We start from the raw sequence: 23781 nt of genomic DNA, 5'->3' as shown, positions 1-23781 counted from the left end.
TTGTCAGGCACCCATCAAAGCCTCTCAGTTAATTTCTTAATCTGACAGCTCCAGCTCTCTAGAATCTGCTTGATTTGAAAGACAGAGCTTTCTCCATCGTTAGGCAGCCCAGTAATTTCTGCAACGCTATTGCTAATTTGGAAGCTGACAGTTTCTACGTCCCCACCCCTTTGGTTTATTACAAATATTTAATCAGGCCAGCTATGGTCTGCCGTGTCCTTTGCTCTGGGCAAAGGGGGACAAGAAAGGCAGTGATGCACAGTTGCTGTTGTGATGGTCCTTCTGGAGCAGGCAGCTGCAAGTCCCCTGCTCTGGTGGCACCTAGCCCAGGCTCCAGATGTACCCATGGAGGCTTCCAGCTGATTTAATTGGTTTGTTGTTCCCTTGTTTGATGTAATAAATTCATTGTTCCACAGTTCAACTTAATTGAGTCATTGTTACCTGATTTAACCGACTGATAACTGCTTAACTTGATTTAATTAATTGCTGCCTGACTTGCTGAATAAGCGAGCTCCTGCTGCCAGCTGCTAGCATGGCTCATGGCTCCTAACTCCTGCAGTCTACCTCTGCCCCTTCCCCTATACCAACCTGCTCTTCTCCTTAGACCTGGTCTCTGATCTCCTCTAGCTGTGTCCTCTGTTCCCTTCCTGCTTCTTCATACTGTTCTTGTATCTCTTCCCCAACCTAAGGAGCTTCTCTTGTTCATCCTCCTCTCCCCTCTCTGTTCTCCTCTGCTTTTCCCTGGCTTTAGCCCTGGGCTTGCCTCCAGCTTTCCTCCCAGAGTTCTCACCACTGTGTCCCCCAGTAACCCTCCCTGCTGATTCCTCTAAATCTGCTCCTGAGCTCCCCCAAAGGCTTTGCATTTCACTTGCTCCATGTGTCCCAGAGTACCCTTCCTATAATGGGATTTTTTTATCCTATTCTGTCTAGCAATCCTACACAGGCAGCAGCACTTGTCTTTGATTTCCACTACTTGCCTGTACGCAGTTTTCTGTTCCTTTAAAGTATCATCCAGAAGCCTCTCCCCTTGTTGTGTGTTACCTAGTGTCATCTAGGCTCTTGGCTCTGCTTTCTTCTTTCCCTGCCCTGGATCCATTTACTTCCTTTGAGATTTCTGTGTCCACTGTAAGGATATCTTCTCTGATTGCACCTTATCTCATACTCTAGCCTTTTGTTTGCACCTAAAATGTTCTGATGATGGTTCAGGTTTCTCAGTGACCCTGCACTTTCTGGCTCTCACTTCATTCTCTAATCTCCCCAGATCTCTTTCACTTATCCCTCTGTATTTCCCTGTCTTCATTCGGTAGAAACATGAGATATAGCTATATCTTGTCCTCTTTTCTATGCCGTTCTGCTCCACTGTCCATTTGATGTCAATGCTAGGAGTAGGCATCTTCTGCAAGCAGAGAACTACTGTTTTTCAAAGTAGGTGTGGCAAGTTGTAGGTCTGCATCTGTGCTAATGGTCACCATGAGCCCAGGCTTCCCCTCAGCCACTTCAGTTCAGTGCATACAGGTGAAGTCAGCCCTACCTGTGCTGTCAGTCCAGTGTGCACAACGTCTTGTGTGAGCCTACATCCCTCCTGGCTTTGCATTGACCAGGCCTCATTGGCCACATCATCCTTTCTGGCCCATCTTCACTCTCAGTATTCACCCACGTTGTCTTTTTGTTGTGCCTTGGAAGAAAGTGCAGCAAGGATTGCTTGTCTCTCCAGTGTAATCCCCATCACTCAGTGATCAACTGACAGCTGGGTTCTGTATTCCTGGGAACACAGTCAGGGTGTGTTGCCCCTCCTTCCTCTGGATCTCTTTGTTTTATTGTATTCATAGGTCATTTTTGTTCAGACCCTTCTGGTTTTCATATGCAAGACTTCACTGATTTCAAATACCTAAAAACCTTGGAAGATGCTTTGGGAGAGCTGAGTATTTGGTGTTTGTTTGTTTGTTTGTTTTTTTAAATTGGCCACACAAGTTTCCTTTTCATCAAAACCTGGTTTTCCTTCAGCTAGAAATGAATTTCAGTTTGTTTCTTTTTCTTACAGGCTCCTGAACCTGAGCATGGTTCTTGAAAGAAGATCCAGCATGGTAGGCAGAGCAGGAAACACAGCTTCTGTATACTCTAGTTAATGCAACACAGTCATATTCCCATTCCTCTAACCTCCTATCTCTTCCATACATAAGGCACCCCCTTTGAATTCATCTTTGCAGGTCCTCCTATTGTTGGCTTCAGCTCACTTGCTTGATTTACAAAGGCCATCTGACTTTACAGATAATACAGATACTGGCAAAACCTCTTGCATTACTAGTATATGAAGGTATGACACCCAGCCCTGTTCTCATGAAAACTGGTGCCAAACCTCTCATAAAATGTTATGAGAACAGGACTGGGCCACAGACTCTTAATTCCATTCTCTGTGATTGTAATTAAAATAACATTAAAATTAGCTCTAGAATTAGCGGGTGTCAGACTCTTCTTGACATCTTCCATCTTCTGCATTTGGTAAAGCATCTTTCTGATAATAGTTCCATTCACTGAGCTGATATATACAAAATATGAATGCTTGAGGCTTTTTATAGTGTAGAGTAGATGTTAAAGAGAGAAATGGGGACTGCCCTTTAATGTACATTCTGCCTTTCCATTTGTGCTTGCAAAGCACCCCTGCGGCAAGAACAATAGCTGCATATATGGTTAACATAAAGAAAGTGTTTATAGCCTTTTACCTTTATTTGGTGTGAAGTATTTTGTTCTTCTCTAAAATGTTAATGACAGTCTAAAGTTGGTTCCTTTTCCAGACCCATACTGCACTTCAAAGACTTCAGAGACTTTCTTTTGGGGAAAACACTGATATCAAGCACCCTGCACTTCCTTCAGAAATTGCTAATGAAGCTAATGTGCAAGTCACCTTGCTGCAGGGTTAAAGGAGGCTTTCATTGGTTGCATTGATGTAATTATCATGACATCAATATGCTCTATTAAAGTCATGGACAGAGATAAAAAATCCAAAAGTTTCACAAGATTATTTATGGAAATGGTTTTATCTCAAACTGAGAAACAAACAAAAAAATCAGATGTAACCATTTTGATGCACTTGCATGCAGGGAAGAGTTGTTGTCTGCTGCATGGTGACATGGTTCTTCCCTTTCACGTGGGTGGTATGTAGCTCAGAGAGGTCACCCTGTCACCTGGAACGGTTGTGCCACCTTCCACAGTGTGCAGGCACAACCTGGTGCATGGACTGGGTCATGGGGTGTTGCTTCCTTGCACAGTGCATTGTGAGATCTCATCATGATGCAGTTGTGAAAGGCAGTACTGGTTATGCACTGGGAGATAGCCGAGGTTTTTTTTTCCCCTGCATATGGAAATCTGAAGACTTTTCTTGCTTCCTCTTTCTTCATCCTTTAGTTTTCCTTCCTTTCCATTTCAAATCACAGAGCTGTGGTGAAGGACAAGATGTTTCTCTGAATTGCCCTGATGGGAATCAGGACCACTGGGTGAGTGTGTGGTTTCACCCCATGTCTCCAGAGCTGTGGGATCTCCTCTTATGCTAAGCAGCGGCAGCAACAACAGTTTTCAGCAACATCCTTTTCTACTGCAGCATCCTTCTGGCTTTCCTTAGTAATGTCTATGCCAAATTATATTTCTAAACACAGGACACCTACTAACATATCAACCCTTATACAGCAACCCAAAAAGGCCCAATCCTACATGCGTTACCCTAGGTATTAACAAAAAAACCCCATTCCTCCCATATATACTAACAATACCATCTGCAAATGTCACCCCAGTATGTTCAAGACCTGAAAATTTTCCAGTTAAATCATGTTGATAATTATCTTCTCTGACTCTGGGCAGGGGTGGTTGAATACCCCTAATCTGGAAAGTATTATTAGACTCTTCTGAAAGAAGGCCAACTTCTGAGGAGCAAGAAAGGCCCTACTGGGGGCACCTTGTAGAGGCAACATTTCAGGGGGTAGGCCAGGGTGTTCTGTGTAGGTCATAGAAAATTAAATTAGCTTGATCTCACATTCCTTACACACATACACACACCCCTCCCTCACCCCAACAGCAAAAGCCAAGAAGCCATAAGCTATCTACATCTGGAAGAGCTGAGTGAATGCTGCTGTATATAGATAACAACAGGGTTTGAGCAAAGGAGTTTAACCATTTGCATCTGCTCCTATTTGTCAGACAGTAAGAGACATGAACCTGGGCAAGAATACATAAATACAGAGCTATATAAATACACCAACTGTCCATTTCCTTACTGGCTCAGTCAGGCAGAGTAAACATGTACAACCCTCTAATTCAGCTACTTCACTGTGTCAGCATCCAGGCATACCACAAAAAAAATGGTCTTCCTCTGAAGATTTGCCTTTTTTTTTTTTTTTTTTTCCCTACTCCAACATTATTTGCTGTTAAATGTTTACGGTGTTTTATGCAGCTGTGCAAAGAACAATAAACCATATTCTGCAGGACAGAGGCTTTGTTAAAGTAATGCTTAAATGCGAGCTGATAAAGGTCTGCAGAATTTAGCCTTAGAGACACAATGTATGTGGGAGCTTACAAAATGCAAAGGAAGAGCCACAATGAATTAGATGCAAAGCTCCCAAATAACTTAGCTCTTTCAGATGCTTCACTGTCTTCTTCCATGGCTTTGTATAGAAACTGCATAATTACATAGTGTGACTGCTTTCATTTATGTTTCATTTCTGGATGTTTCAGCCACGAAAGGCCATGCTTTCTATTGGCAAAAAAGATTATTATGGTTAGAGTGTGTTTATGGGCCTCTGACTTTGCCCCACCAGTTGGTAACTGCAGCTTCCAGATGTACAGTTAGTCATAAGAAAATAGCTTCAAATATCATCAATTACATTGACATTTTAACTTTGTAAATGATCATATCTAATGTTATTATACAGCTTCCTATTGGAAGTGTCACAACTAATGTCAATCTTCAGAGCTCCAGGTGGGCATTTTCCCTCATGACCCTGGGGCTATAAGGGTCTGGGTGTCTTTGTATGTCCACAAAATCATTCAAAGGGACAATTTGGACCCACAGGTATTCATCTACTTACATGTCTGCAGAATCAAACCCTACATCAGCAAATGGCATCAGTCTCAAGCCCATGCGATAGAAATGCACAAAGTCACCACTGTCCTCATATGCCAAATATTCCTTAACATCTTTGGCCAGAGTAGAAAAATGGCTTCCTACTGGTGCAGAACGGAAATCTCAGCAGTAATTCACATTTTTGCTCATGACTTAAAGGAAAAATTCCCCATTAATTTGTTTCTCATTCCCAGACTTCTGCAATGAAAAAGGAGCTTCCCAGCTCTCCCTGGACAGCTGGGCCAGGCCTCCTATGTTGTCTCTATCTTAAGGAGTGTTGAGCTTCCAAAACATGGCAAGGGCTTTTGCCTTAGCAGCTATTAAAAAGAATAAAATTCACATTCTGTTCCTCCCTTACCTCCCTTACACCTTACCAATGAAATGAGAAAGCAGGTAAGAGCCTTTCAAGAAAGTGTTGGTTTTGACCATGATGAGGTTGGTGTGACTGAGGCTCCAGGAGGTCTCATGGCTCTTACCCTCCCAAGTCCTCTCCCTGTCCTCCCACATGCCTTGCTGCTGCTCACTTGGGATGTGTAACTGCTCTTTACACCTTTTAGGTCAAGAACAAAAGTTTTCCCCTGTTCTCACAAGTATTTTGATTATCGAAGCAGCTCGACAAGCAGTGGCAAACGAGTAACGGGTTGCCATGAGTTACCCAAATAGATTGTGACTTTGAATTAGTGATTTACAACACTCACGTGCAAGATTTTGCTGTGTCAGCCACTGGATTTGAACAGGACCCATTCCCAGCACGTGCTCACAGAAGCATTTCAAAAGTGAAATGCTTTAACAAAACACTCCTTACACAAGCTGAGTAAACTGGACTCCGCAACGTAGATATAGGCTGAGCAGAAGGCTAGCAGTATTTTTCAGCTCAGGCACTGTTGTCCCCAGCCCCAACACTTGCCTAACTTTAGAAAGACTTAAGGTGTGCAGATGGAGTGACTACTGAAGGTCTTGACAGACCTTTCCTCTTCCTCTCAGGAAAGAATGACTAAGTTGGGCTGCCAGGCCCTGCAGGAAGAGAAAGGATCTTCCCAGCTCTCATCCCTCCGTGGTGATCCTCAGTCCCCATCAATCAAAGCCACTGAGAGAATCTCTCCTCTGATGCAGGATCCCCAGGTGGATGGACCAGGGTAGTTGACCCAGTCTTGTCAGAATAGTCCTGGTTAAAATCATAGTCTCTCTTTAACTTGGTCAGATACAATTCATACCTCATGGCCTTTATGAAATCCTACCTGAAGAGGTAAGAAATATACCGCTCACACTGTAGGAGGTCGTTACAGAAATTCCATGGGGTGTCCTCCATCCCCTGAAGCATGTGGGCTACTGTTCAGAGAGAGGATGCTGAGATCAGCCAGTGACCATTCGCATCTTTCTGGCCTGTCCACTGAGCCCATTAGTATTATCTAAGGGTTTTCATTCAGCCAACAATATTGAATTTCAGCGGCCCGTGAGTGCGGCTCATCTAACACCTGCTCAGTAGAACAGGATGGTCTCTGCTTAGTCAGTGTCTCCCATCAGACACTGCAGTCAGGATTACACCTGGGGACAGCACACACCATCAGAAACCACCCCAGGCTACAGCTGCTCCTAGCAGCTGGGCTAACATGCCAACATGCTGCCCCGTCCCAGTGCCTAGCCAGCCCTCCCCTCTCTTCTCCACCCATGTGGCCAAGCAGATGTCAGCTGAGTGGGCAGAGGTTGGGCAATGCAGGACAGTCACACCCTCTGCTTTTCCTGGTTTGGCATGATGATGTTATTTTCTGGAGCAGCAGGAAGGTCTGTGGAGCACCCATGGCCTCCGAGGGATGCAATCTCAAATTTTTTCTGCTGCTTTGGGTGCACGTCTGTGTGGTAATTTACGGTGTGGGGATTACAGAGCTGACTCAGATTATGGGAAGCCTTGTTGTCTCATGACACTTAAAGATCCCCATTGAGTCTTTGCTAGACACGTTTATGTTACAGGAGAACATCTTTCTTTGTCATCCAGCAAACCGGTTTGCCACCCAAGGAAGGAGTCTTCCCATTTATCCCAACATTCAGCCCAGCGATGAATGGGCTCCTGTTTATATTGTCCTGCAAGTCATCGCCTTTGTAGTATGAACTGGCTAACATCTCTGCAATTCTGGCACTCAGCAGTCCATGCGGTTAGAGATAACAGGGCCTGGCTGCAGTCTCCAAACCTCCAGCCTCCCAGGTGTCCTCCCAGCACAGGGTCTTCCTGCCTTGCTGTGTAGAGTGAAGAAGTAAGGTTGCACTTTGGAAAGTGCCTTGTGCTCTTCTTTGCCTCTCCCCATGCAGCAGAACTGTTTTCTTCCCACCACATTCAGGTTCTCCCATGGCTGCAAGAGAGGAAAGATTTGCCTTTTAGCCATGAAACCAGATTTGTTTTTGTTGTAGATTTTTCTCCACCCAGCAGAGCCAGGACATTTGGTTTGGACTATTGAGTTCAGCTTCTCCATGCAAGATTTTCAGCCACTTGTCTTGTCTGGGATTGGAGGGATGGGTGAGAGGGGAGACCATCAACTGAATGGGGACACCACAGTATCTCTGACATAAGATATGAAGACAAAATCCATACGAAAGCCAAGTGAAATGCAAACACAAAGATATGTTAGACTGTGCTCTGGTCATCTATGCAGTCCTCTGTCAGGAGGATAGAAAGTCTAGAAAACAGGGAAGGGCAGGTATTAGATGGGATTGGCAACCACAGCCAGCTTAACCAAAATGGACACTTAATAACGTGTAGAAGAAGTGACTCAGATTTGGATGCTGTCTTTTAATTTAAGATCGATGCATGTGTGGGCTACATGGCACATTTGCAGGAGGAGTACTCATAGGACATAGATGTTATTAGAGCAGGATAATTGTTTATATCTGGTGTCAAACCAAAAGTCACATTACAGAAAGGTCTTAAATGCAAGTTTAACAGAACAATTCAAATTCAGAAATGAGAACGAAAGGGCTGATTGGTATGTAAAGGATGACTCACATCAAACTCAAGACTGCTTCATTTTTGTGTGAATTGCCTTAAATATAACAAAGAAAATGCTGTAATAGTAGTTGTTTTCAACTACAGCAGGCGAAGACTTCAGCTCTTGAGAAACAAGTCTTCTGCACAGAAAGAACAAGTAAATAATCCCCACCAGGAATTTTGGAGAGCAGGACCTGTCCACATTTACCCACCTCCCTGTTCTGGTGTTTCCTCCACCTCCCTGTAGTAGATACAGCTGCAGAAAGCAAGTTCTTTGATGGGCTGTTTCCCTGTGCCACCTAGGATATGAGAGCGAAGCCAGGGTGCCTAGGAAGCCTTTCAGCTCTCACTATAACTCTTAACTATAAACATTTCTGTTTAGCTTCCAGAATACCCCTTCCCTCAGGGGAACCTGCTGCTTGTTTCTCTTTCACCCCTGAATGTGAGTGCAGGCCTGTTATTACTGGCACTCCCTTCCCATGGATGCATATTTCTTGGTTTAAGAGACTCCAGTGAATTCTGAATTTTCAAAAGAGAAACCTGAGACTTTTTTGTTAAAGCCTCCTGTATTTTATGTGAGCAGAGGAGTTCTCTCTTCCAGTATGTTTTCCATCACCAGGGCCTTGAACATCAGGGACTCCTTTACCTGGTACTTCATATACAACTCTGCCCTTTCTTCAACCAAAAATAACTGCACCAATAAGAAAATAAAAGTCACTGCCTACCTGTAAACCAAAATTATTTAGTAACTAACAAAAGCAGAGAACAAGGCAGAGGTAAGTAACTGCTCTTTCCCTGCCTTTATGAGAGATGAGTCCTGTGCATGAAATCTGCATCTCGAATGCCAGCAGAAAGGAGAGATGTGAGGCACAGACATCCAGAGAGTTTTGGTTTGTGCAGGTGCTTCTGTGATGTTTCCCAGCATGGCCCATACCCTCCCAGGACCAGCCTTACTCAGCTGCCCGAGACCCAGCCTGCTGCAACCACTTGAGGGTCCCTCCTGGAGGCGAGACCCTGCATTCTCCTGGGATGCAGAGCCACAGCTTACACAGGCAATTGCTAGGTCAGTGACAGGACTGCAGTTGCTTGTGTGACCTCTGGACCATGTACCAGGCTGAGAAGGGATAGAAAATATTTTCTCATCTTGCTGGCTTGCTGCCTGGAGTCTTCCTCTGTCAGTGTCCAAGAGCTACCCTTCTGCTTCTGCTACTCCCTCAAGAAACCTGTTCTGTTTTCCTTTTCTTCTGTTTTTTTTAATAAATATTTATCCTGAAAACAGCCTTTCTGAAGTGGATACTATCCAAATAAAGCCCAAACTCTGAACTGTCAGAATTTTCCCCATCTCTGAGGGCTCTCAGGCCCTCTCTGTGCTAAGCACTTTGCCTGCAAATCCATCTCAGCAGCATATAGTAAAGCTCATGGAGGAGAGGGAATCAGACCGGCTTGTGTTTTGCATGCCTCCGTGGCTTTGTCGTGACACATATCGCCTCCCACCCATCGACCTCATTGTGAATGTATAGGTCTTCCAAATCCTTTGGGGAAATCTTGGGGATTCCCAAACACATCTGCTGGGCTTCCCTGCGCCATTTCCCAGCCCAACCCCAGAGAACAAGTGTTCCCCGGGCCTTTTCCTTAGGGGACCCTCTGACATGAGTTAAGAAGGAAAATTTTACATGAGCTACTGAAGTCTCACCTTGATTTGACCTCTTCCCCCTTTGCAAAGTCAGGGTAACGCTTTCACCTCGGCACTGGCTGGTTGGGGGCTGGTGGTGCCACTGAGCAGGTACCTACATGTTTTCAGACTGCTCTGGAGTGCTCACAGTTCTCATTGACAGCTTTTGTCCTGCAGGTTGCAATCTGCCAAAGCAAAAAACCTATTACAGAGAACCCTGATCCCTGCAGGCCTGGTAGAAAGTGTGCAGTAATTGAAAGAATAATAATACATGTCAAACATATACATGCTGAGGAGGTAGCAAAGGAACTTAATGAAAAAACAAATCCCAACAAGCATGGGATACTAATTTTAAGAAGTAATTCACATATTACTTATTGCTTAAGGGCAAAATTCATGCTGCCTAACATACTTTCCCAAGTTTGCAATGCATGGTCTTTGCAACATAATTAGTAGGTACTTTTTCACAGTTTCTATGTCCACAAAAATGTTTCTATAACCCATGCCACACCAGACATTCACAAGGCAACTGCATGAATTTCAGGAACACATTTTAGTGTTGTAAAGGAGATCCATTCCTGCTTTTCCTCCCTGAAGGGTCCAGGCTGCCATTACAACCACACTGAGCAAGGAAGAGGAGGTGATGTCCATTAACCCCTTCATTAAGTGTTGAGATGGCAGTCACAAGTCAGGGTGTGTCCAGAAGAGCCAGATGAACAACTTTTGCAGAGGGCAGAAATCCCATTTGAATCCCACAGGGCTGTGGACAGTACCAACAGTAACAACACTTGAGTTTTGATGCAGCTTTCCATTTCTGGAGCTCAGAGAAGCTCACGGTGATTAACCAGATGAATCTGCCATCAGGGAAGCAGAAATTTCCATTCTGGACCATGGAGGGACCAATCTGAGTGTCCTAATGTCAAGCAGCCATCAGCACAGGACAAAGAGACAGGTCTGTGACGCACAAACCCGTGTCTTCAGGCACCTTCTCCACAAGACCACTCAGGTTTTATCACTCTTTCTTTTTCTCTGCTCCTCAGTTATGAGAAAAATGCGACTACAAATTCTGTTGCTGTGTGTCCCACCCTGAGCTGTGTGGCTGCAGGAAACCCCAGCGGGGTTTATCCCACCTAACCCCCCTGCTGACACGCAGAGATGGTGATAGATGGTGATGGTCTAATAAGCTGTTGGTTTTAGCAGCTTCTCCATAGCCTCCCACTAGGACATCAGGTGGACAGATGATGTCATCAGCCATCCCCAAAGAGTTTGGTAGAAGAACACAAGGTCACTGAGGTGCTCTGCCCAAATCTATGGCCACAGGAGTAGCCAAGGTCTTGTTTTCTCATACAAGGACTGAAGGGTCCTCAGGAAGGAGTGTTCCTTGGCCTAATGGGCTGCTTTGGCAGGTGGATGGTATTTGGGTTTGGTCATCTGCACGCAGGGGTATCTCGGTGTGTGGTAACAGCTCCACTCAGTGACCTGTACCCAGATGTCAGCCATGCCCTGTGGATCATAGCCAAGGCAACATCCCATAAGAGGAAACTCTGGGAAAGAATTACTGGGTATTTACTGAAAAACAGTAAAAATATAGAAATGTGATTCAGAACTGGACTTCTAACATCCCCAGCTCATCATAATCCAAGTTCTCTTGAGGACTTTGCCAACAACCTCTTTCACATTAGCAGGAGCTAAACATGTGGGACAGGAAAGAAACAAATACATTAAAAATCAAATTACTGTGCAAACCAGAAGGCAAAGAATATATTGCATGAGATAAATCTTCACATATAGAACTGCCAATGTGCAAAAAAAGTGAAAACAATTCATTTTCTAACAAACTTCACTGCGTATTTCAAATAACATTGAGTTTCCATTTTCAGTTCTTTTCTCCTCCTTTCTTTCTTCCCCATTTTCCCCTTTAAATTTCATTTTGGTAAGTATTTCTCTCTGTTTCTCAGATAACTGTATCTGATTGCAAAGTCCTGAAGCGTAACTGATGATGAAAGACTACCTGAGGGATACAGGAGCGCGTACGCCACAGGGGTGTGGACATAAACCCCTGAAATATGCCAGCAGTGTGACCAGAGTTGCTCTACCTGTAGGTTAAGTCAAGATAAGAACTTGCTTGCTGGCTGCACAGGGGATTAGATCAAACTGAATCCCTCACGGTTGTTAAAAAACCACCAGGACTGTTGGTTTGAGATGGGGATGAGCCTGCAGGCTGGTGGGCCAGGAGGGGGCTGAGGCCCACCCCCAGCCTCCTCTGACACAAAACCTGACAGTGACCCTCTATCCCAGTGGTGCAGCCCCAGCCAGGAGAACGGGAGGAGAGGGCCAGCCCTACCAGCCAGGTGGGCTTTTCAGCTCCGGGCCAGCACCACCGCGGCAGGTCCTCCTGCACCCAACTCACGGGCAGCTCTGCTTTCTCTTGGCAGCCTTCAAAGTCACTCAAAGCACAAGGCCTCTGATGGGCACCGGGGTGGTGGGCAATGGTGGGCAGTGGGTGCAGTGGGTGCAGCGGCCGCCCCCCCGGCACCAGCCTGCTCTTCCGTGGGGGTTACATAAAGGCAGCTGAACACGTCTGTTCAGGGCGCCGGCAATGAGGCATGGGATGAGACGATGACTAATGGCCCCAGACTGGCCTAGTTAGCGCCAGGGTGGCTTCACTACGTGCCACCTTGGCGGGTCCCTGCAGCTCCAGTGAACGGGAGAGAAGGACTGCTGCTTGATGGAGCAGAGGGCAGGGAGATGAAAGCCTCCTCTTCCTCAGAGATGCTGCATGGGGGTCTCCCCTCCCCTTCATACATGGGGGGGGCTTAGGTTTTGCATAGAAAAGGAACAACCAGAAAATACCACTGCAGAATGAGAACTGGCATTTCTTGCACAGCACCTTAATACAGAACCGTCTCAAAATTATTTACAAATGCCAAGCGAAGCCCAAGGCACAGCCATGCAATGCTATTCATGGGTTTGCAGGATTTTACAAGTGCTGGCTGATGACAGGTGCCCTTTTTGAAAAGCCAGGGCTGCTTGGGTCGCCTGGAGTATGTGAAAAGCTCTTCAAACAACACAAGCAGTCAGAAGATGTCAAATCAAAACCAGCTCCCGTAGTACATCCATAATCCTGTGGATTGTGGACAGAAGAAACAAAAAGTGATCTTAAAGCAGCCAGGTGCTCTAATAAAAAGAACTAACTAAAAATACCCAACTAATAACTAATAAGAAGTGTTCTTGACAATAAAAACTCACACGATTTCTGCACCAGGCTGCTGATTGTTTGATGCCCCTGAGCTGGCAGTACCAGAGTGGTGCTTGGTGTGTCCAGCACAGCCCCAGCAGGGTCCATCCTGCCCCACACACAGCTGGAGCATGGACAGACACCAGTGGAGAGCATCTCTCCGTGGATAGCTTGTGGGTTTGAGAGGCTCAGGCATTAAAGGGAACACCCAGTGAAATGCTATGACCATACTCATGTTGTTTTTAACACTTAAAAGCTATCAAATGCTTAATTCCTCAGTTCACTTCTACCTTTGGCTCTGTATCTCTGGCATTAATGCAGCTGCCAGCAAAATGACATAGTGTGTTTAAGATGTCTTCGCTATTAATCAGGACAGGAACTGTAGCTTTCTGCAGTAAATGCCCACACTGCAGACCTGTATTATCTCAGCTCTCCATCGGGTATTACAGTGTCATAAGACAATAACTATTTTTCTTCAGACTTTCTGACCCATCTTTAATGATGAAATCCTTCACGGCGAGGCTGTTTGTCAGCCTGTGCAGTGAGGCGTCAGAAGGTGTCCACTGCCAGCGGTGACACAGAGCAGTGCAGGGCTCATCTGCCAGAAAAATGTGAAGGCAGCATTGCTCCAAGTGGGGCCACGTTTGTGGATATGCACAGCAAGGGATGATGTTTTTCCCCACAAGCGCGGGGCCAAGGCCTTGGCTGCAGCTTGCAGCTGGCAGGGAACACGCAGCTCCCGCCTCGCCTCGGGGAGGGAGCAGGAGCGGAGGGTGACCCACAGCCCAGCCAAGGCTTCCCTCCATGCCAGCCACAAGTGCCAGGCAGCAGATTTCAGGGGAAGAAGGACAAAGCCACCTATCATCCACTCCCCACCCATTCCTGCCCTCCTCATCTGGACAGGGGTGAAAATACCAGCATGCAAGAGCAAGGGCAATAGGTGCAGGCAGGTCTACATGTGCTGGAGGTCGGCTGGGATCACCACCGAGCCCAGTGTGGGTCACCCTGGCATGGCACCAATTGGTCTGAGAAGGACTGGGAGAAGACAAGTGTTATCTTCACTCCTCTAACACAGAAGCCAAGCATTGATTTGGTGTGATTTAATGTATGCTCAGATCTTTGAATGAATTATCTGGAGTGCTGCATCCTGGTCTGGATACAGGGCTTGCAGATCTGGACAAAGTGAGAAGCATTCAAGGAGCACAAGAGTTAGGAGAAATACAGACCAAGGGATTCAAGAGGAAAAACCAGGGAACTTGGCTCATTTAGCTGAAGAAAAGAGTATGAGGAATAAAGATGGAAACAATTCTCTAACACACAAAACCTCTTTGAGGAGATGATGATTTTTTATTATCTGTGGAGACAACGACATGAAGAAATCAGTTTTCTTTCTGCAACAAAGAGTGTTTTGACTGGCTACTAGGGAACATTTCCAAGATGAACAAGGTGTGGAGCGTGGGGAGAGGCTGGAAAATCCCTTTCCAGAGAGATTTTTCAAAAGTCCTTAGACAAAACTCCCCATGATGTTTCCCTGTGCCGAGGGTGCCTGTGGGCAGGGGTCCTGCAGGGCTCCCTGGCAGCGAGGAGTGCCTCGGTGCAGAGCGGGGCCCCAGCAATCCTGCCAGCTCCCTCCCTGGTTTACATTTCATTGCCTGAAATGCAGCATTAAGTATTCTTGGCAAGAGTCGTAACTTGGCTTGAACAAGCATTTGATAAAATCCATAAAGCTAAACACGGATTACGGCTCTATAAGAAAGTGTTGAACACCAAGTATGCCCCACTTTCTATGATCTAAACCATGTTAATTCTCTAAATGCAATTAATAACGCATCTGGAGCCAACTATTTCCATCTACTTACAGACAATGTTAAATGAGATACTGTTTTACATTTGCTGAGCCAGACTGAGATAACCACCCCAGGAAACAGTCTAAATCTGTAAAAAATAAAAACGGACAACATAGGTTGCTAAGGGATAATGATTCGCAAAACATAAATACATACGCAAGGGAAGTGATTAATTCAAGACATTCTTTACATATCACCTCTATAATCTTTTCAGCTGTAGCCCACCATGTACCTTTATCTCCCAGCATACTCTCTTTATTTGCGTTACAACCAATCCTTTTAACCTGCAGGGCTTCTTCAAGTGTACAGTTCTAACTTACCCAGCCTGCTGCCTGCTGCAGCCATCCTCGCTCTGCGGATGACACCCATGAGCCTGTCACACACCCATTTGCACTTTGGGAGCAAAGAAAGGCTCAAAGAATGGTTCCATGTACCAGTGCCTGTTCAGCAGAGGTGGCTGAGCCACATCTCCATTTGCCATCATCCATGGAGGAGTCAGTGGTGCAGAGGCCAGCTCCTGCGAACATGGCATCTACCTGTTCTTCAGTAACTCCTGCTGCTGCATGGCAACATTTTGCCCTTTGCCTTACATGAAAACATTGGAGATAAGAGGCTGTAAATCCAAGCTGGCAAAACCAGTGTTTGCAGGGTAATGGAGGGTATTGTCACTAATTTAAATATGACTGCTTTTTATACTGTGTTACCTGCACTGACCAAGGAACAGCATTCAGATCTTCCACGGGAATACCTCTCCCAGACCCAAAATGCTAAATCTTTGCTCATGAAAATGACAAGCACAGGAACTCCAAAACTCCTTGGCTGCCATTAGCACTTGACCTCAAACAGCAGCCTAAAGGTTTGCCAGTTCTTGGGAAACTGAAATCACTTTTTTTTTTTTTTTTTTAAGACAGTGTTGTCATTTGAGTGTCTGCATGATTTATTGCTTCCCTGTAAGATGCTGCATCCTCAAGCAGAAGCCTTTTGCAAGGAATGAGCACGACCAGCCCATGGCATCGCCAGCTCCCTGCCCAGCTGTTGAAGGTGACCTGCTCTTCCGTGCAGCCTTTAAATCGATGTGAATCCACTGACAGCTGCTTTCGCCAAAGGCTTCTTTCAATACTAAGGAAGCATTGAGGTGACCCTCCACAAGACCAGGAAAGTGCAGTGAAACCTGCCAGTCAGTACCTCTGCACTCTGCCTGGTTTTGGAGAGCTCTTCTGATGCTTCAGTGGCCTTTTCCCACTGGTTGCACTGCCATGTCCTGCCCTGGAGCCATTCCCTCTCTCCGTTCCCTCATCTGTCACAGCCTCGGTGTTGACACTGGTCTCTCCTGACAAGCTCCCTGGTTATTTCAACACACCGGTGCTTACGCTGGGATGGACTGTACGGTTTGGTCCTTCATCCCAGCACTCCTTCCACAGTCCCTGCACCTTCACAGCGTTGGTTCCCTTATGACTACTGTTACTGGCCTACATTCCTGTGTCTTGACTTTATTTCCCATTTCCTTCATGACTTCCCCTTTCTAAAAGGATGAGTATCCGCTCTTGATGATTTCTTCACTACTTTATGCAATGGTGATGTCTCACCAGCCCTGGCTCATTCATACCTTTCTAATGATTTTATGGTATTGCTTGCATAGCTTTACCACGTTCGCTTACACCTTTCTACGATGCCCATCACCACTCTTGTCTTGGATCAATTCCTTGAATATTTGTCTTGTTGTTTACAGTAAGCTTTTTATTTTTCTTACGGTGACCTGAAATGTTCCCCAAATACTCTTTTGGAAACCACCCTCTCAGAGCTAGCCTTTACTTACTGTGATCAAGTGTCACCCCACCTTTTTCTTGGTCTTCCTCTTGGTCTCTTTGTTAGACAAACTAATTGCTGGCTGCATGAGCTTTGGGTGTATACTTATATTAAGAGTTAGGCAATGTTGTATATTTTAATTGTTTGTAATTTGCATGTTTATAGGGATGAAGGATTTCTGATTTGTACTATTATCTGCATCATCTCCAAGAGATGTGTATCTAACCTTCGCTAAAAGAACTCAAAGACCTTTGCAACCACTCTAAATAGCTTGTTTGGTTGCTTAATTTACACTTAGGAAGTTGGTTTTGAATTCAAGCTGTGGATCAAACTCTCTTTGATGCTTCTATTTTCACCTAGGATGAACTTCGTACAATCTTGTAAAAGCTTGAAAAATAAATTTTTAATCTATTTCATAAGCATTGAACCCAAGAGTGTAGATTAAGTATGTGAAGATGGTCTCCACGTCCACAAAAAGGAACAAAGCTCATGACCAAGCAGACAGTTAAAATAACAGCCAAAATCATGGGCTTTAGAAGGAGAAGGTGTGGAAGTATGAGCAGCAGGTGATAAATATACTTAGTTTATTGCTGTCTTAGGGCAACAGGGGTTCAGTTCCCAGTCAGGCTTTTATAACTTGCCATGCTCAGGGCTGAGACCATGACTTAACTAACAGCTTCTGCTGAGGTGTCACCCTCAGATCAGGCCCCCGTGTAGCCCTTGCAGCAGTTCTCTCTGCCGTCTCCAACTTGCGTCCTCTGGGAGGGCAGATGACCCAGACAGCTGCCAGCTTCCACTGAGAGCTGCACCAAGGGGAAAAACAGGAATGCAAAGGTACAGTTGAGCAGTGAGTGGGCAGCTGAAAAACTAAGGAGACTGTAAAGGACCCCCAAACACGCACAAATTAAAAAAAAAAACAAAAAAAAAAAAGATGAGGTACATCTTTGTATACAGCAGGAACTGTATAAGGTCACTAATGAAAAAAAAAAAAGGCTGCTAGGGGAAAGCACACCGTGTATGAACAAATGCTGGAAAGAAACAGCAGAAGTGGGCCAGGACCATTGCCCATCTTCCTGGGCAGGGAAGAGAGATGCTGCCATGGACCTGAGGATGACCCACTGCAGCCTCCCTCCATCCCAGGCTGTGCTCGGGGTTTTATTCAGCCCCATGCTCTCTGCTGTGCTGCCTATTAGATTATTGCCAAAGGTGAAAACTGTCATAAAAGTCTCCCTAATAAATCTGTCCTAATTAAATCAGCTTGCAATTTAGTTGCGGAGACTGTACTTTCTCCACCCAGCTACTGTGGTTTTCTCAGGTATGCAAGCTGGGGACTTTAACCGAGGATGGAGTTTGTGCGACTGTAGCTGGTTCTATATCCAGACCAAGAAAAAGACTTGCAAAACTAGAAGCATGTTTTAAGTATTTTATAATTTCCCCACAAAAGGAATACAGAAGTGGAACAGGTGTTGCAGATTTTCTAAAAATACTTTTCTCCAGGGGAAATCGTTAAGATGTACCACAGAAAACATGCCTGTGGTGGGGGTCTCTGCTGCTCAGGAAGGACATAAAGAGTGGAAAAGGCAAACAACAGGAGCTGGGGTGTGGAGGAGCTGGCCTGGAAGCCTAAAAAAGGGACATAATGTCTCCCATTACAGGGACCATGCTCACCACCAAGGTCCTACTTCTACCACCCTGTGACTTGTAGGTCCAAATATAAAACCCCTGTGGTATAAAAAGGCCTTCTGCCAATAACTTTGTTCTAAGGCTCACAGAGCAGTTGATCACCAATGATCTCAGCAGGCACCGCGTCAACAGATAAATACTGAGTCAGCCATAAAACGGGGAGCAGCTTGGAGCATACGAGATTAAATCGGAGAAGCCAAACATCACTGTCAACAGGGAGGATTAGGAAAAGGCTGCGTTTGGCTCTCCTAGGAGGAAGGCGAGTCAGAGGAATTACTGCCAATGGGCAGCTGGGCTGTGCCTGGGGAACCGCAGTGTTCCGCTGGGGAATGGCTGCAACAGGCCCTTGAGACATCAGCCATGATCAAGCAGGGTCCAGGTGACCAGAGACTGGTGTTTGGAACCCACCTGCTGAGCAAAGTAACAGTAGTTGCCACAAACTCAATTTGCATCTCGAAGCTGGAGTGGGAGGTTGGTAGCAATTAATCCCCATGTGTAGCTTTGAAATGAAAGATGATCTCCTCAAGCAGCTGAGAAACATCAATAATAAAGAAAAGGCTCATCAAAAGAGACTAATATGGAAACAAAGGTGGATGGTAAATGGCAAATGGACAATTCAAAGGAATGTGTAAAAATAAGGAAAAAGAATAAAGCTAACAAAGTGCAATATATAACCATATGGCTACATTAGCTTGGATATCACACAAAGAATCATGTATTTAAACAGGGCTGGAAAATACAAGGTCCTGCCTCCCTCACAGAGACTTCTTGTGAAAAAGTACCCCAAAAGGAAGAGTTACAAGAAGCAACCACAGTAACACAGTTCCAGTACCACCACTGAAAATACTCTCACCGTTACCAAAAGTAGGAGACAGCTATGGACTTCATGCGGAGCAAACCAGCCTTCCTATGGCAGCTGAGCTTTATTCAGTTCTGGTTTTTGTGCTTTCCTACTATAAACAAGGTGATCACGTATAATTCCAGGAGTCTCTCAGCACTGCCTTGATTAAGCAGCTTCCAAATTACCTCTGTTGTTTGTGCCATATTACTCATAATTCATGACCATGGTCATATTCAAGCCCTTCTTGTAGGATCTAACATCCAGTGATGATCACCTCTGCCTTTTAATATAGGTTTCTGAGCCTTTGATATGACCAGCTGAAGAAGGTCCTACAACTACAGACATCTTGGCAAAAGAGCCACACGCTGCTGCTGAGTATTTGTCTCATGGGACAAGTTCTCAAGCTTTCCTCACACTGAAGTAATGCTATCAGATGGTGGCAGCTGGCAGTAACCTGCATTAGGGAAAATGAGAAAAGCAGCTGCAGGGATCATGGAACAGAGAGCCTGGCCCAGCACAGCGCTAGGGCAGATGGACCTCGCTCAGCTTTTGCAGATAAATTATCTTGGAAGCAAAAAAATAATTTTACAGGTGAATAGGCCAAGCTTGTTAGCCTGGAAGACAAGTGAATGAGGAGGAACTGTTAACATCCATTTCTAGCTATGCAACAGGCTGTGGCCGGGCTTCCCATGAGCAGGGCTGACTGGGCTATTTAACCGTTACAACCCAAACTCCTCTGCTACAGAAACAGGGCAGCAAGCCAGGCAGGATATCGATCTGGCCTAAGACATGGAACAAAACCCGGGACTGTGGGCAAGGCTACCCATGCTGCCTATTTACTGACCTGCACTAGGACGGCCAGGAGCTGGGCGTCAGAGGGAAGTTCTCCTGTTGACATTCAAGAAACTCGGCAGGTTACAGGAGAGACGGCAGCTGAAAATCACACTTTCCTTTGCTCTGCATGTGCATGCAGACAGGACCGCCAACAGGGTGGATGTGGCAGTAATTACTTGAGGCTACAGTCAGTGACAACTGTCCGGGCAGTTGTCACAGCAGGTTTTACGGCAGTAAATGCAATGAGACGGTAGAGCAGCACTTTCCCGAGGTAGCACTCTACAGAGGAGTCCGGACTGTAATTTTTTTAAGAGGAGGCTTGAAACCAACAGCTATATGCAGACACGGTAAGCACTGTTCACACGGTGTACTGGCCACAAACATGTGCCTCACTTTTACTGATGATTAAATATGACTGCATTAATCCCTATCTAATGGTTTTCCTTATAATAAACTATTCAGATACTAAGATTAGATTAAAACATAAGCTCAGTTTATTACTTAATGAAATGTATTTTTATTTGTCACAATGTAATACCTGCACCTTGTTACAAAATTTGTATTTTTCTCTGCTGTCATATCCTTAGCTTTAATAGCTTTTGTTTTGTAAATGACAGACTAGAGAAGTATGATGTTGTCTCTTTCAGCAATTGAAGCCACAGTCAGACTTTAAAAATAGATCAGACTTCTCTAATCACCCTTTAGTATGCAATGATACAGACTTTGATAGGGGGCAGATGATGTTTGTAATTAACTTTTCTTCCTAAAAAAGGAAAACCAAAAGCAAATGCAAGAAAAGTTTCAGGTTTACAGAATGACACAATGCGACTTCATTCTACTCCATAAGCTTTTATACGATACAGATCAGGCACGGGCACAGCCCATTTATTTCAATTGCCTGGTTATGCAATTCGCTATTCCCACTATTCTGTATGTTCGAAATGGCACAATTACATCTTTCCATTACTGCATGGGTTTGAAATGTTGTTGCTGAGTAATACCAGAAAATCTGTTTTTGTGGTCCTAAGGTGCTCTGGAATGTGGAAAGCTCCGCACTTCTTGGTCTGCCGCCCTTGTGTTATAGCGGGTAATTCCAGTAATTTGTTTTTAACTGCACGGAAATACTTTCTATATTACTACTAAGAACTCAATAGACAGATTAACTATTAACTTTTTTAAGTAGAGCCTAAAAAGAAAATACAGGCTCCACAGCAACACATCTGGGAGTAAAGCTGACCGGTAGATTTGCTATACAAGTGCTGTTGCTGGTGCATGCAGGAGCAATGCGCACGTTGTGAACTTGTCTGTGCTGCATGGAAATTCCCAAGGTGTTACTGAGGCAGCTGCTGGAGTGAAGCACAAGGCAATGGTAAACCATTTCCACTGGTAGTGCCAGTTTTAATTTATACATAAGTTGTTATTGGGCAAGAGAAGGGGGGAAAAAAGCTCCCACAAAAATAAAGATTTCTCTTTCAGAAGAACCAGTTGCATCAAGGCAGTTCCTGGGAACTCCTGGCTAAACGACCACCTCATTTCTTTAATAGTTTTAGAGTGACAGCGAGGATTTTTCAGCCTCATCACTTTCTCCCAGGGCTGCAAAAAATGCCTCCATTGTATTCCTTAGGAGTATTATCTGTTTAAGCAGACCAAGAACAAGCAACCATGGCTCCACATGGAAGGTATGTAATGTTATGATATTGGGCAAAATTAGTGCAAGACCTGACATTAAAGTTTAAACACATCACAAATGCAAAGGAAGGTTTTCACAATGTTTTAAATTACAGAGGCTTTTTAATGGGTTTTTTTTGGAAAACATCTCTGTTTGTTGTGCTGACACAGAGGTGTTGGACCCTTATGGAGGCCTTGGGCAGTACGTTAATACTGTAACAGTAGTCATCATCTAGGCTTAAGCTAAACAAATCAAACATCCATTTTAGGGCAAATTTCAGCTCTATTTTACAGAATCTTTTTAAAAAGTAAGTTCAGCTTCTGCACAAAGCTCTCCTATACCCACATGCAAGTATGGGCTCTTGACTCTTCCATGTGAGACTACATTTTACTCATAGATACAGGAAAACAAGTTTCTGGATGATTCCACATCTTATACATCCCTGATTCTCACAAACACAGGTCTGAAAACTAAGCGGCTCGAAGAAGTCTACAAAGCCCCACATTAAAATCTCCATTTCACACTCAGGTTCCAAGAAGAAATCTCATGCACGCTAAGTGCCATTTGATTCCAACTGTCCCTCCATTTCAGTGTTTGGTGAAGGGCAATCCATCCTCACTGAAGGAACAAAAATTGTCAGAGACAGAAGGGGGAATGCTGAAGGATGTGGAACCCCATGGAGCATTACTCCGAATATACATTAAGAAAGTAAGTCACGGTGTTTTCTAGCAAACTAGAAAACAAAGTGGTTGGATGTATTTCAAAAGTCCAATTTTGTGGAAACAGTGCCTTACCAACAGCTCTCCTCAAAATTAACTCAGCTCCCACAGGAGCAGTGCAGGCTTTTCCTCACAGCCAGGAGGACACTGGACCAATTTTTGATGAGCTGTACACAAAAAAATGCTAGTCCAGCTGCATTTGTCCATGGCTTCACTGGTAGCTGGCTTGCAGCTGGAGCCAGCTGAAACCATCCTCCGAGCGTTTCACAACCACCTATCAGTATGTGCAAACGGGAGCTTCGGAGCAAATTCAGGGGGGGTCAAACGTTCAAGGTTGCCCTGTTTTGCCTCAAAAGGGCACTCAAGCACCTTTTTTCCCCAATTCTTATTAAACTACTGATACAATGGCATTCGCTATTTAAATTGCTAGTTACTTTTCTGACCTTGCGATTATAAAAGAAGCGAGAGGTCTGCGTAGCCATGGCTCTGTGCCCTATGGCATCACACGCAGCAGCGGAGGATGCAGACACCCACTCTTCCCAATGGATAGCTCTGTACGGACATAGTCCGTATGATGGTCCGTTTGGATGGTCAAATGACTCTTCCAAATTGAAGTTGTACAACAAAAGAAAAAACTCAGACCAGAGAAGAAAGTTTTACCTGAAAAATGAACTGTAAGAAATACCAGTCAATGGATAACTCTCTCTAAGCACTATGCGCTAAGCTGCAGCACCACTGATCTCTGAATAACGTTCTGAAGCCCCCTTCTCATGGAGGGCTCCCGTCTCTGCAAGGGTACCACAGTTACACGTGGTCAAAGACCTTTTGTAACTCCATACTATGGCAATACAATCCTGACACGGAACTATATAGGCACTGGAAGCATATCTCACCTTTCTTTTGAGAAACTGAGACTAATAATGGCATCACTTTGTCTCAAAATTATTTTTTCAGTTTTTGTAACAAGCACCAGAAGCACTATCCTGCTTCCGAAATGAAGCACAGATAATTTTTTGCCCAGAAGGTGGTATAGATAGGATAACACAACTTTTTAATACCAGTCCAATTAAATAATATGGCAATCATCAAATATATTTTAACTTTCTAACTATTATCACGACTGAACAGAAGAATAACTACAGAATAGGGAAAGCAAATTCACACGGTTGCTTTGCAAGCTGCAAACTACTTCCATTACACTCAGAGATTTAGGAAACAGATGCTGGACTTCCCTCAGTGAAGCAGTGAGTATTTCCCCGCATCTGCCCCTTCTTCCTTATCCTGCACCTAATAGGTGGCTTAATTTCCACTAGCATTAAATCAAAGGCTTTGGTATGAACACATTGGACTCCGCTTCCAATAAGCAGCAGTAACTAATAGTAAAG

General features: G+C 44.8%; 1 long non-coding RNA gene across 1 annotated transcript; it reads right to left on the bottom strand.

Moving 5' to 3' along the window:
• Positions 1–7872: 7872 nt before the first annotated feature.
• On the bottom strand, positions 7873–22956 carry LOC121083283. Its single transcript, XR_005826276.1, has 2 exons — positions 14857–22956; positions 7873–11447 (listed from the first exon to the last, which is right to left on the bottom strand). It is a non-coding gene; the product is annotated as an uncharacterized LOC121083283 (long non-coding RNA).
• Between the last annotated feature and the right edge of the window lie 825 nt (positions 22957–23781).

The sequence above is a fragment of the Falco naumanni genome, chromosome 2 (assembly GCF_017639655.2).
Source record: "Falco naumanni isolate bFalNau1 chromosome 2, bFalNau1.pat, whole genome shotgun sequence".
NCBI lineage: Eukaryota > Metazoa > Chordata > Aves > Falconiformes > Falconidae > Falco > Falco naumanni.
The sequence above is the reverse complement of the archived record's forward strand: the minus strand, read 5'-3'. Positions and strand labels throughout refer to the sequence as shown.